Raw genomic sequence first — 15,090 nt, 5'->3', positions numbered from 1 at the left:
CTGTAATAGTCACAAACATATGGCTCACAATTTTAGACGAACAGTTGGTAACAGGTAGGTTTTTTAAATTAAAATACAGAACATAGGTACGTTTGAACATTTTATTTCGGTTGTTCCAATGTGATACATGTACCTTTGTGAACTTCTCATTTCTGAGAACGCATGCTGTTACCAGCGTGATTACCTGTAAATACCACATTAATGCAATAAATGCTCAAAATTATGCCCATTAACCTCAATGCATTTGGCAATACGTGTAACGACATTCCTCTCAACAGCGAGTAGCTCGCCTTCCGTGATGTTCGCACATGCATCGACAATGCGCTGACGCATGTTGTCAGGCGTTGTCGGTGGATCACGATAGCAAATATCCTTCAACTTTCCCCACAGGAAGAAATCCGGGCACGTCAGATCCGGTGAACGTGCGGGCCATGGTATGGTGCTTCGACGACCAATCCATCTGTCATGAAATATGGTATTCAATACCGCTTCAACCGCACGCGAGCTATGTGCCGGACATCCATCATGTTGGAAGTACATCGCCATTCTGTCATGCAGTGAAACACCTTGTAGTAGCATCATAGAACATTACGTAGGAAATCAGGATACATTGCACCATTTAGATTGCCATCGATAAAATGGGGGCCAATTACCCTTCCTCCCATAATGCCGCAACCTACATTAACCCACCAAGGTCGCTGATGTTCCACTCGTCGTAGCAATTGTGGATTTTCCGTTGTCCAATAGCGCATATTATGCCGGTTTACGTTACTGCTGTTGGTGAATGACATTTCGTCGCTAAATAGAACGCCTGCAAAAAATCTGTCATCGTCCCGTAATTTCTCTTGTGCCCAGTGGCAGAACTGTACACGACGTTCAAAGTTGTCGCCAAGGAATTCCTGGTGCATAGAAATATGGTACGGGTGCAATCGATGTTGATGTAGCATTCTCAACACCGACGTTTTTGAGATTCCCGATTCTCGCGCAATTTGTCTGCTACTGATGTGCGGATTAGCCGTGACAGCAGCTAAAACCCCTACTTGGGCATCATCATTTGTTGCAGGTCGTGGCTGGCGTTTCACAAGCGGTTGAACATTTGCTGTTTCCTTAAATAACGTAACTATCCGGCGAACGGTCCGGACACTTGAATGATGTCGTCCAGGATACCGAGCAGCATACATAGCACACGCACGTTAGGCATTTTGATCACAATAGCCATACATCAACATGATATCACCCTTTTCCGCAATTGTTAAACGGTCCATTTTAACACGGGTAATGTATCACGAAGCAAATACCATCCGCAGTGGCGGAATGTTGCGTGATACCACGTACTTATACGTTTGCGACTATTACAGCGCCATCTATCACAAAGCAATAGAAGTGGTACAACTAAAACATTCATATTTCTTTACATACTACACGAATACGTAATAAAAAAATGGGGGTTCCTATTTAAAAAACCGCAGTTGATATCCGTTTGACCTATAGCAGCACCATATAGCACCGGTCCAACCATAGCGCTATCTGGTTTCCTCCTTCAAGCTAGACGAGTTTCGTTCTTTGTAGTTTCTTTGTTTGGTGCTTATTTCGTGAGATATTTGGCCTGGTCACTATCAATGGACCACCCTGTATAAAGAGCCGTTAGGTCATTATTGTGACTATTATATTGCACCGTCAATTGCACAGATTACTTTAAGCGACTTGCTTTACCTTTAAAGTCCTGGCCTGTTTAAGTTTACATTGCGGAAGTTAATTCAAGATTTGTCTTAACGATGGTTTTTTGTCCTGAAAGGTTTCTTTTCCGGTTCTGAAATGTGCCGCTGGTCTTCATAACAGTTAAACATTACTTGTGAGACTTGTCTAGAACTTGACTACCTCTTAACTGAATTACTTAAATTATTTCTATTTTATTACTGTGATACATGCGGGCCGTGGGAGCAGCGATGTATCTGCGTTATGCCGACTTGTTCTTTGTACTAGCTTCTATATGAATGTGATTAATTGTCATGGTGCTGTACTTAGGACTTGTTAAAGGCCAATCAGTCTAGAGGAGTATGACGGTGAGTGTTGGGGAAAAATTCCGTACTTGAACGCGTACCTTAACGTTGTAATTAATTTTCTGCCTAATGACTTGCAATAATTTCTGTATAGTAATCGTTTTAAACTTTCCATCTGCATTAATCCTGTATTATTTTGCTTCAAGTGTACTTTGATAAAGGTTTCAATAAAGGTTGTTAAATTTTGTTTTTAAATTTAATGTGTCCATCAGCTTACCATTCGCCTCATCTGTCTTCTATCGGATTACTAACTTCAAGCTTTCGTTTCCCGTTTTAAATTCTCTGTTCTACCTACCCGATTAAGAGATTGAACATTTCACGTTCCGACCAGTAAAATGTCAGTTTTGTTTTTCCTAGTGGCGACATCCTCCTGAGTATTCCCCTTCTGGAGATCCGAATGGAAGACTACTTTATCTCCTAAGTACATTTCCTAAGAGGATGTCGTTATCATTTAACGTTACAATAAAGCGGCAAAGCCATGTTGATCAGATAACTCATCCAGACGTTGCCTCTAACGCTGCTGCCCCTCTTAAGGTCAGTCTGGTCTCTCCACAGATAACACTCCGTTGTGGTTGCACCTACCATACGACTACCGTATATGTAGAGATGAGGCACGCACGCCTCCCAACCTCGTCAAGGTTTATGGTTCATGGTGGAATACACGCAGACATACACAGAAATTAGCAGGAACCGTTTTCTGAAAAGGATAGGACTGAAAAAATTGTACAAAATATAGACTACAGCAGAGGATGTAATACGAAATATATTTATCGCGGCTCCTAACGTGAGGAAATACACAGTCTATCAGGAACCGCGCACAAGTTCGATAAACCAATGAAAGATAATTGGGGAACAACGATAAAATGTATGTAAAAGGTTGGGCCTAGAGTTTCAAATCAAATTTGTCTGACACACACGGTGTCACTCGCACAGGAGGGAAATACCGGAGGTCAGCTCGAATGTGTAATTAAATGCGCGAAATGTCCGCATTTTCACTTAAATGATAGCGTGAAACCTTCTGCAGTAGCGTGCTAAAGATAACAGTAGCCCTAAGCGAAATAATAAAGGGAACGAAATCTCTGCACAATTCCGTTGCTTCCGCGAAGCTTAGAAAATAGCGTTCCACGAACTCTGTTACCGTTGAAGTGATTTTTCCTTTGAAATCTGTATAACACAGCTGCAAAATTAACAGCATCATTCATGATGGGTAAAATTAAGCCTCGACTGAAGGTTTAGCGTTCATTGTCCATGTAAACAATTTCTAAAGAGATTAAAGTTTCAAGAATAGACCTTAGAAAAGTATTTTTGATGGCCGTCTTCCGCAGCACCTGTCATATAACAATTATTATCTGTTTCTTGCGCCTTCAGTGTAGTAACGCACTATCCGAAGGAGGAACCAGTTGTCTTCAAAATATTGCATTCGTAATATAAACGGTTTTTAATTCCACAGGAATCCAAATATAAAAGTGTATTGTAAGGGGCGATCAAAAAATTTCTGCTCGAAGGACTTTCTGTCTCAAATCGGTATGCCCATCAGGCGAAATGGCCGCGAGCATTGAGGCAATCATTCCACTGACGCACCATGTAGAAGATACGTGTTTTGTAACACACCGTGCCCTGCTGCATGAAGAACTCCGTAACTGCCTGCTGCACGTACTCGTCCGACAGGAATCGTCGACCCATCAAGGCATTTTTAATGCATCGAAGGCGTGATAACCTCATGGGAGGGGCGGTGGGGAGGGGGGGAATCAGGGCTATAGGGCGGATGCTCGATTGTCTCTCACTTGCCCGTAAGGGAGGAGGCTGGCTTCCCATATCGACCAGCGTCTTGTGTCGAACCACTACCAGGACGGATCTTGGCGAACCATTCCACAGGATGCTGACCCATACGCATTCTTCATTTTCTGATGGATGTTTACCGATGTTGTTCCTTCGACAGCCAAGAAAAGATTAACAGCCCGTTGGTACTGTTTGAACGCATTTGGTAATAACGTCACCATAGTTCAAGCTTCCACATTTACCGCACGCTTGTCAGAAAGGCACGAATGCCTACATATCATTGCTTATAAACTCGCATGGGAGTCGCCCTACATTGTACATACTCCGTGAAAACTATCTCAAGCCTTACGGGATCACCACAGATAATGTTTTATCAATTAAGTAAGCCGCGTCTGCAGAAAACTCTCTTAACTGACAACATGCTTATGAGACAAAATCCCAGTCAATAATAGCTCTTAGAGTTTATGCAAGGTCTAGTCAAATTAATTAATAGATTAAGGAAAGGCAAACCTACGTTTCTAGCATTTGTAGACTTAGAGAAAGCTTTTCGCAATGTTGACTGGAACACTCTCTTTCAAATTCTGAAGGTGGCAGGGATAAAATACAGGGAGCGAAAGGCTATTTTCAGTTTGTACAGATGGCAGTTATAAGAGTTGAGGGGCATGAAAGGGAAGGAGTGGTTGGGAAGGGAGTGAGACAGGGTTGTAGCCTATACCCGATGTTATTCAATCTGTATATTGAGCAAGCAGTAAAGGAAACAAAAGAAAAATTTGGAGTAGGTATTAAAATCCATGGAGAAGAAATAAAATCTTTGAGGTTCGCCGATTACATTGTAATTCTGTCAGAGACAGCAAAGGACTTAGAAGAGCAGTTGAACGGAATGGACAGTGTCTTGAAAGGAGGGTATAAGATGAACATCAACAAAAGCAAAACGAGGATAATGAAATAAGTCGAATTAAGTCGGGTGATGCTGCGGGAATTACTTTAGGAAATGAGACACTTAAAGTAGTAAAGGAGTTTAGCTATTTGGGGAGCAAAATAACTGATGATGGTGGAAGTAGAGAGGATATAAAATGTAGACTGGCAATGGCAAGGAAAGCGTTTCTGAAGAAGAGAAATTTGTTAACATCGAGTATAGATTTAAGTGTCAGGAAGTCGTTTCTGAAAGTATTTGTATGGGGTGTAGCGATGTATGGAAGTGAAACATGGACGATAACTAGTTTAGACAAGAAGAGAATAGAAGCTTTCGAAATGTGGTGCTACAGAAGAATGCTGAAGATTAGATGGGTAGATCACATAACTAATGAGGAGGTATTGAACAGAATTGGGGAGAAGAGGAGTTTGTGGCACAACTTGACTAGAAGAAGGGATCGGTTGGTAGAACACGTCCTGAGGCATCAAGGGATCACCAATTTAGTACTGGAGGGCTGCGTGGAGGCAAAAAATCGTAGAGGGAGACCAAGAGATGAATACACTAAGCAGATTCAGAAGGATGTAGGCTGCAGTAAGTACTGGGAGATGAAGAGGCTTGCACAGGATAGAGTAGCATGGAGAGCTGCATCAAACCAGTCTCAGGACTGAAGACCACAATAACAACAGTCTATATATAGGAGGAGACTTCAAAAAATAAATAACGCATTATTTTGAGGGACCAAGGAGTTTTTGTTGAATGCTGGATTACACGTCAAAGTGACACACATACATGACAGTATTTTTCAACATAATCAAGTGTCTGTAAACAATGGTCGGAACGCTCTATCAGTCGTTCTACTCCTCGACGGTAGGAACCCGCTCGTTGGTCACGGAGCTATTCGAGAACGGCTGTGTGAGGGTCCTGGTCGTGGAATTCACACTGGGCGATATCTGGACCTCTTCATCAGCATCAACTACAGCTGTGAGGCCTTGATCAAACAGCTGGTACCATTTCACTACTGCTGCCATAACTTCAAGGTGAACCTGTGTACAGTTTAGACATTTTGCCCACAAGTGTCGTAGTACGTCTTCAGTTCCCACTCCATGTCAGTCGCACACTGTGACACACTTGTTATAAGTATTGTAGCAGAACGTTGTCTGCACGAATCAAGGAACAATCCTTATGCATGGCCACTTACCCATAGCAGTGGGGCAGAAGGGGTCATCGATCTCGTACAAGAAATTTCACACTCTTCTTTGAACGGTGAGTGAAATTTTGAAAGACCGACAGACAAAGGAAAAGGCCCTTCATCTGACAAAGAACTGCTTAGAAAACTCCAAGAGATGGTTTTAAGGGCACAAATTACGACTTTTCCTCTATTCCCATAGCAACGATAACGTAGAGATTGTGAAGATAAAATTAGGCAAACAACAGGTTGCACAGAGGCATACGACAACTGATCCCACGCTCTCTAAGTGAACAGAACAGGAATTAACCTAAGTGCATGGTAAAAAAAACTCTGCCACACATTTCACACGGGTTCAAAGAGTTTAGATATAGATATATGTGTCACTGCATGGATTTCTTCTACGAGCCAAGTCCATCTACGGCAACATACGCATACTTGTATATATAGCACAAACGCAAATATTGCGTAAAAGCGAACATGAAATGAACAATATCTAACTTTCGTCTTAGATAACCGATTCTTTACTTAATATCAAATAAAGCAGAAGCTGTAGATAACCTCCATCAGAATTCCTAAAAATCACTGGGGGAAGCGGAAACAAAACGATTATTCACGAACCGGCCGCGGTGGCCGTGTGGTTCTAGGCACTTCAGTCCGGAACCGCGTTACTGCTACGGTCGCAGGTTCGAAACCTGCCTCGGGCATGGATGTGTGTGATGTCCTTAGGTTAGTTAGGTTTAAGTAGTTCTAAGTTCTAGGGGACTGATGACGTCAGCTGTTGAGTCCCATAGTGCTCAGAGCCATTTGATTATTCACGTTTGTGTGTAGAATGAATGAGGCTGGCGATACACCATCAGACTTTCGGGAAAACGTTATCCACGCAATTCCATACATGTCGAGAGCCGAGAAGTGCGAGAATTGTCGCATAATCAGATTAACTGCTTATTCATCCAAGTTGCTGAAAAGAATAGTATACAGAAGAATGTAAAAGAAGAGTGAGGATCTGTTAGGTCACGACCAATATTGCTTTACGAAAGATAAAGGCACAAGAGAGGCAGTTCTGACGTTGTGGTTGATAATGGCAACAAGACTGAAGAAAAATCAAGACAATTTCATAGGATCTGTCGAGCTGGAAAAGCGTTCGACAGTGCAAAATGGTGCAAGATGGTCGGAATTCTGAGAAAAATAGGGGTAAGCTGTAGGTAAAGATGGGTAATACACAATACGCACAAGAATCAAGGAACAATAAGACTGGAAGACAAATAACTAAGTGCTCGGATTAAAACGTGTGTGAGACAAGGATGTAGTCTTTCGGTCCTACTGCCCAGTCTATACAGCGAAGAAGTAATGACGCAAATAAAAGAAAGTTCAAGAGCAGGATTCGCTTATGACATTGATATCCTCAGTGAAAGTGAAGAAGAATTACAGGATCTGTTGAATGAACAGTCTAATGAGTAAAGAATATGGGCTGAGAATAAATCGAACAAAGGCGAAAGTATCGAGACGTAGCAGAAATGAGAACAGCTATAAACTCAACAGAATTGATGGCCATGAAGTAGATGAAGTTAAGGAATTTCGCTACCTAGGCAGCAAAATAACCCCTGACTGACGAAGCGAGGAGGACAAAAAGAGCAGATAAGCACTACCAAAAATGACATTCCTGTCCAAGAGAAGGCTGCTAGTAACAAACAGAGGTCTTACTTTGAGGAAAAAATCTCTGAGACTGTACATTTGGAGCGTAGTATTGTTTTGTAGTGAAAATAAACTGCGGGAAAATCGGAACAGAAAAGAATCGAAGAATTTGAGATGTAGTGCTACAGTGGAATGTTGAAATAGGTGGGCTGATATGGTAAGAAATGAGGAGGTTCTCCCCTGATTCAGTGACGACAGGAACCTATGTAAAGCACTGATAAGAAGAAGGGACAGGATGATAGGACACCTATTAAGACGCCAGAGAATAACATCCATGGTACTAGAAGGAACAGTAGAGAGTAAAAACTGTAGAGGAAGAGGGAGATTGGAATACATCCAGCAAATAACACAGGCCAACGATGGAAAAACTTTTTTGCTGAAAAGACGTTATTCTTATTTTTTAGGGTGGGAAATCCACATATGATACTTAAAAAACTGTATCACCCACCATTTCTTCATATTTTACAGTTAAATTTATTAAATTAAGCGATTTTTAAAGAATTTAACAGCTTTTATATAGTTAAAATAATTAAAAAAGGAGGTTTAATGAATGTAGATGACGTTGGTAGCACTGCTGAAAAACATTTGCTGACTAAAAAAGTTCGATTCTATTTTTGTGTTAACAGATGGTGTTTTGTTTACTGTCAACCTAACATGACTTTTCCGTTTCCTGTACATGTCCCTAGTACAATGTCTAATCGTGGATGTAAAAACTCTGCTGAAAGTTTTTGTTATATCTGTGGTGAATTTGTGATTAAAAGAGAGCAAAGAAACATTACAGATTTTGTGAAAAAGGTTTATCTGTCATGCTTTTTATCTAAACTTGGTGATCAAGATAAATCTTGGACGCCACACAAGGTATGTTGAAGATCTGAGAAAATGGTCCAAAAAGGAGAAAAAAGCCTTTAGATTTGCTGTTCCTATGATATGGAGGGAGCCAACAAATCATTCCGATGATTGCTACTTTTGCAGTGTTGATATTACTGCTCATAATTCGAGAAACAAGAGGGTAATAAGCTACCCTAATCTTCCGTCCGCCATCCAATCAATAGGGCATGGCGTAGATTTGCTGGTTCCTGAACCACCAGGTGATTTAAATTCTATTCCAACAGAAGTATTTTCTGATGTACAATCTGATTTACATGAACCAGATGATGATGAATTCCATTGTAATACAGAAACTCTAGAGCCCAAATTGTTTACTCAGACCGAGCTGAACGATTTGGTTAGGGATCTGGGCTTAACGAAAGAAAAAGCTCGCCGGACGCTGTGGCCATGCGGTTCTAGGCGCTTCAGTCTGGAACCGCGCGACCGCTACGGTCGCAGGTTCGAATCCTGCTTCGGGCATGGATGTGTGTGGTGTCCTTAGGTTAGTTAGGTTTAAGTAGTTCTAAGTTCTAGGGGACTGATGACCTCAGCTGTTAAGTCCCATAGTGTTCAGAGCCAAAGAAAAAGTTGAATTGCTTGGCTCTAGATTAAAAGAAAAGAACTTATTGGCAGATGGAACCAGCATATACATGTATAGAAAGAGAGAGCAGCAATTTTCCAAGTTTTTTCAACAAGAAGGTGATTTAGTGTACTGCTCAGACATTCCCAGTCTGATGAATGAGTATGGTATTGAATACAAAAATGAAGACTGGAGGCTGTTTATTGATACATTCAAAACTAGTTTAAAGGCTGTTTTATTACACAGTGCTAACATGTATGGCTCAAATGGCTCTGAGCACTATGGGACTCAACTTCTGAGGTCATCGGTCCCCTAGAACTTAGAACCACTTAAACCTAACTAACCTAAGGACATCACACACATCAATGCTCGAGGCAGGATTCGAACCTGCGACCGTAGCGGTCGCGCGGTTCCAGACGGTAGCGCCTAGAACCGCTCGGCCACTTCGGCCTGCTAACATGTATGCCTCTATACCTGTTGGACATTCTGTGTATATGAAAGAAAGCTATAAAAACCTAGAAATAGTGCTAAATAAAATAGACTATTCCGCTCATGGTTGGATGATATGTGGCAATCAAAAGTAGCATGCATGTGATGGTCAGCAAGGTGGCTTTACGAAATTTTCATGTTTCTAGTGTGAATGGGACAGTATGGCTAGGGATCAACACTGGTGCAGAAAGAACCAGCGGCGGGTAGTCTTTAAAACCTGGTGAGAAGAACATTCTACGCAAAAACCTTGTAGAACCAAAAAACATACTTCTACCACCTCTACATATAAAGTTAGACCTAATGAAACAGTTTGTAAAAGCTTTACCTAAAGATGGACCATGTATTAAGTATCTCTGCCAAAAGTTTCCACAGCTTCCAGAAGCTGAACTAAAAGAAGGCGTCTTTGTGGGATCTGACATTAGAAAAATTGATGTTTGACGTTAACTTTGAATTCACAATGACCTTAAATGAGAAAGAAGCATGGGTATCATTCAAGCAAGTCGTTACAAAGTTCTTAGGACATGAAAAATACCTATAATATGTTTCTATTATAGCTACAATGTTAAAGAAGTTTAAAACTTTAGGGTTTTTAACGAGCCTGAAAGTTCGCTTTTTGAACAGTCACCTTGATTACTTCCCACACAATATGGGAGATGTTCGTGAGGAGCAAGAAGATCGTTTTCACAAGGACATTAAAGTGATGGGAAAACGCTACCAAGGCAGCTGGAACACCAACATGATGGTGGACTACTGTTGGCCACTTCACCGAGAAGTTCAGCAAGCGACTCATCGTAGAAAAAGCTACGCAAGTAGCTTCAAAGAAAAAATAGAAAGAAAATACAAACCAATTCCAGCTGACAAGCGAAACCTCTATTAACACATATCATCGTTTTAAGTAACTTACTGTAAATACAAACCATGCTTATGTTGTAACAAAGCTTTTCACTAATTTACCCGTTTACCATATAGCATAGGATTTTATACTATAAAAGCATATTGCTCGAAAACTATGGGTGGTACGAAAAAACTAAAGCCAGATTTTGAGTCATCTCATAAAAATCCATAAAGATCAGCTATCAAAGTAAAAAAAGTTATCCAAATAAAAATTTTTCGTTGGCCTGTGTAATTGAAGATGTAGGTTGCAAGTGCTACTCGGAGATGTAAAAGTTGGCGCAGGAGAGAAATTCGTTGCAAGCCGCATCAGACCAGTCAGAAGACTGATGACTAAAGGGGATGGAAAAAATGAATTCGTAAGCCTGCTGGGATAATTACTAGCTCTCGGTAACACACGTTGTGTCTGCTGCCGTTCTACACCTGCGTATATGACGTATGACGTACGAGGCTCGTTAGCCTGTATTGCACCGCGACTGCCCTGTTTGGGAAGCCAGCTGCGCTTGGGGAGAGAGCAATGTCAACACTGCACTACTTGCGTGGTTTCACTTCTTTTTAGTTTTATTTCATCGGCTTCGGAAGATCAGGAAACTACAGCCTTGCTACAGGTATGATGTATCTATCGGATAGCATGCGTTGCATATTGAACTTGGCAAAGTTCATTAGAAATAAAAGTAACTTCCAGTTTACCACAAATATACTATTAGAGCTTAATTTGTTACAATGTCTGGAGTGTAGCCTTGTATGGAAGTGAAACGGACGGTAAGCAGCGTGGTGCTATACAGGGTGACTCAGCTGCGTTTTCTACACTACTGGCCATTAAAATTGCTACACCACGAAACTGACGTGCTACAGACGCGAAATTTAACCGACAGGAAGAATATGCTGGGATATGCAAATGATTAGCTTTTCAGAGCATTCACTCAAGGTTGGCGCCGGTGACATGAGGAAAGTTTCCAACCGATTTCTCATACACAAACAGCAGTTGACCGGCGTTGCCTGGTGAAACGTTGTTGTGATGCTTCGTGTAAGGAGGAAATGCGTACCATCACGTTTCCGACTTTGATAAAAGTCGATTTGTAGATTATCGCGATTGCGGTTTATCGTATCGCGACATTGCTGCTCGCGTTGGTCGAGATCCAATGACTGTCCCTGAGTCAACAGATGGAGACGTTTGCAAGACACAACCATCTGCACGAACAGTTCGATGACGTTTGCAGCAGCATGGACTATCAGTTCGGAGACCACGGCTGCGGTTACTCTTCATGCTGCATCACAGGCAGGAGCGCCTGCGATGGTGTACTCAACGACGAACCTGGGTGCACGAATGGCAAAACCTTATTTTTTTCGGATGAATCCAGGTTCAGTTTACAGCATCATGTGGTCGCATCCGTGTTTGGCGACATCGCGGTGAACGCACATTGGAAGCGGGTAATCGTCATCGCCATACTGGCGTATCACCCGGCGTGATGGTATGGGGTGCCATTGGTTACACGTCTCGGTCACCTCTTGTTCGCAATGACGGCACTTTGAACAGTGGACGTTACATTTCAGATGTGTTACGACCCATGGCTCTACCCTTCATTCGATCCCTGCGAAATCCTACATTTCACCAGGATAATGCAGGACCTCATGTTGCAGGTCCTGTACGGGCCTTTTTGGATACAGAAAATGTTCGAAATGTTCGACTGCTGCCCTGGCCAGCACATTCTCCAGATCTCTCACCAATTGAAAACGTCTGGTCAATGGTGGCTGAGCAACTGGCTCGTCACAATACGCTAGTCACTACTCTTGATCAACTGTGGTATCGTGTTGAAGCTGCATGGGCAGCTATACCTGTACACGCCATCCAAGCTTTGTTTGACTCAATTCCCAGGCGTATCAAGGCCGTTATTAGGGCCAGAGGTGGTTGTTCTGGGTACTGATTTCTCAGGATCTATGCACCCAAATTGCGTGAAAATGTAATCACATGTCAGTTGTAGTATAATATATTTGTCCAATGAATACCCGTTTATCATCTGCATTTCTTCTTGGTGTAGCAATTTTAATGGCCAGTAGTGTATGTGTTTTACGCAATGCCTTCAAAAACCATGCGCGAAATTCTCATGTTCTCTCGTTCGCTACGCACAAACTAATACTGGTACAGAAAAAAATGAAAGGACCTTTTGAAGAAAATTTAAAGTAGTTAAACTTTATACTGAGCTACGTTTTCGCTTGAGGCCATGATTCTCAATTTATTCGACAAAAACGTGCAAAAGTGACCTTCAAACGCGTTTTTCTTGAATAACTCGAAAACTGTGCCCTCCAGTGAAAACGTTTCCCGATACAAAATTTAACTGCATTAAATTTCCAACAAAAAGGTCCTGTCTATTTTTTTATAGAGCTAGTAGTTCGCACATAGCGAGCGAGAGAATATGAAAATTTCGCACGTGGTTTTTGAAGGTGTTTCAGGTTGCGTGGAACCCATAGGTAGGAGCAGTTGAATCACCCTGAAGATAAGATGGACAGATCGCGTAACTGATGAAGAGGTAGTGAGCAAATGTGGGAGGAAAGAGATTTGTAGCACAACCTCACTAAAATGAGGTATTCTTCTATAGGACACATTCTGAAGCACCAATGAATTGTAAATATGGTACTGGGGGAAGTGTGTGGGTCTGAGGGGGAGAGAGTGATTGTAGAAAGAGACCTAGGGATGAGTACAGTAACAGGTTGATGTAAGTTACAACAATTATTCGGAGATGAAGAGGCTTGCGCAGGTCAGACTAGCGTACAGAAACAAGTCTTCGGACTGAAAAATACAATAACAACAAAAACTACATGTGTGGGACTGACATGGACTCTATCTACAAACTGTAGGATTTGTCGAATTTTTGGCTAGTATTTTCATATAACCAACCCTGGGTGGTTTGGGACCGAATTATTTCATGTTGATACCTATATATATTGAAAAAATTGAATTGTTTTATCACAGATTCGGTATTAAGTGATTAAGCTTTCATTTTATTCGGAAGTGACATCCATAGTGAATATCAGTACCCACACAGGTACGGAAACACTCTTGTATTCTTTACTATACTGCAGTGCCTGTGTTTTCGATGTGTTCTGAAATGTCCTTCAGACATGAATGCATGTCTCTGAAGGAACACCCACTGCTGCCATCGACAGCTGTATGAATACAAGAAATGTATTCGCAGTTGCGAATTTGATCAGACTTCAGCTACACAATGCATTGGTGGCAATGAAAATCTGTGTCAGACCAGAACTTGAACCCGAATTTCCCACTTTTCGCGAGCAGTCCCCCTCGGCCAACCTAACACGCCTCCTGGACTGACCCGAACTTCCATAATTACTTCGAGTCTGCGTCTTGCTGTGACTCCCTCTCAATAACGCATGTCTGAAGGACATTGCAGAGTACATTATAAAAACACAGACACTGCAATATAGTCTTTCATGCGATGAGAAGTCCGCGGCAATAATCATATCTCTGCCGGTGAGGGAGTCACAGCAACTGTGCGAGTACAGGACGTAAAGAAACTGCGAAATATGAAAGTCTGTGTCAGTCCTGGAGGCGTTGTCTGATGACTGGGTCGATTAGGGCTGCCGCTCGTGTAAAGCGGGAAATCTGGGTTCGAATCCTGATCTGACACAAATTTTCATTGTCACCTATACACTGCGCAGCTGGAGTCTGATCATACACAACTGCAAATAAATTTATTGTGTTCTAGTTTTCGTTGTAACAGGGAAGCAAACAAGTTCCGAATGTCATCTTGAGGAATTTATTTCCAAGCCTGAAACACATTCTGTGAAGATTATTGGCTGCATGTTGGTATGACAGTAAACATCTTCTTATCGCTTCCCAGACCTGCTGCATGGGTAAAAGATTAGGGGACCGAGAAGCCCATTTAAGGATCTGCACACACCTCAGAGGATTTGAGGTGTGAACTGCAGTGTGGGACCCTGCATTATCCTGTTGGAAAATGCCATCTATTACCGTGGTCTTGAAGGATATGACAAACGGGTTTACCGTTCTTGCCATGTACTGATGAGCATTCAGGCTCCATTCAAAATTTACTGAATCAGTACAGTTGCCAAATCCAATAGCTTCCAACGTCGTTGGTCCAAGAGTCACTTTTCTTGGCACACTTTTATTTTTAAAAGGATGAAAGACGGGTCTTAGGAAGCGGAGCTCCTGTGACCATTCACCAGGGTTTTTACAGACTTACAGACACATTGGTGTCGAAATAGCCGTTCGAAGCACAAAAGGAACTCATCGCTGAACACCACAGAATGCCAATCAAAATCCCTGTTGCCTCTGGTTCTAAACAATGTAAGTCTCTGTTGTTTCTAGTGTGGTGTCAGCTGTAAACGACGCATAATAACTCGAGATCCGCTTGTAGCGTCAGCCCAGATTTCAGCTGTTGCTATCCATATTTTCTTCAGAACTAGGCGAATAGTCCTACTATCTTCTCGTGGTGTAATCCTTCTAGAAAGACATGTGCCTACATTTCTTGCCACACTGTTCTTGTAAGTCCTTCTTTTCATCACTCGTTCTGCAGTCATGGCATTACAGAAAACTGTGTACGTGATTGTTATGTTGCTCCGGTGTCTCTCATGCCAATGTTTTGATCTG

Source organism: Schistocerca nitens, chromosome 8 (assembly GCF_023898315.1).
Source record: "Schistocerca nitens isolate TAMUIC-IGC-003100 chromosome 8, iqSchNite1.1, whole genome shotgun sequence".
Taxonomy (NCBI): Eukaryota; Metazoa; Arthropoda; class Insecta; order Orthoptera; family Acrididae; genus Schistocerca; species Schistocerca nitens.
This window is presented reverse-complemented; position numbering follows the sequence as displayed.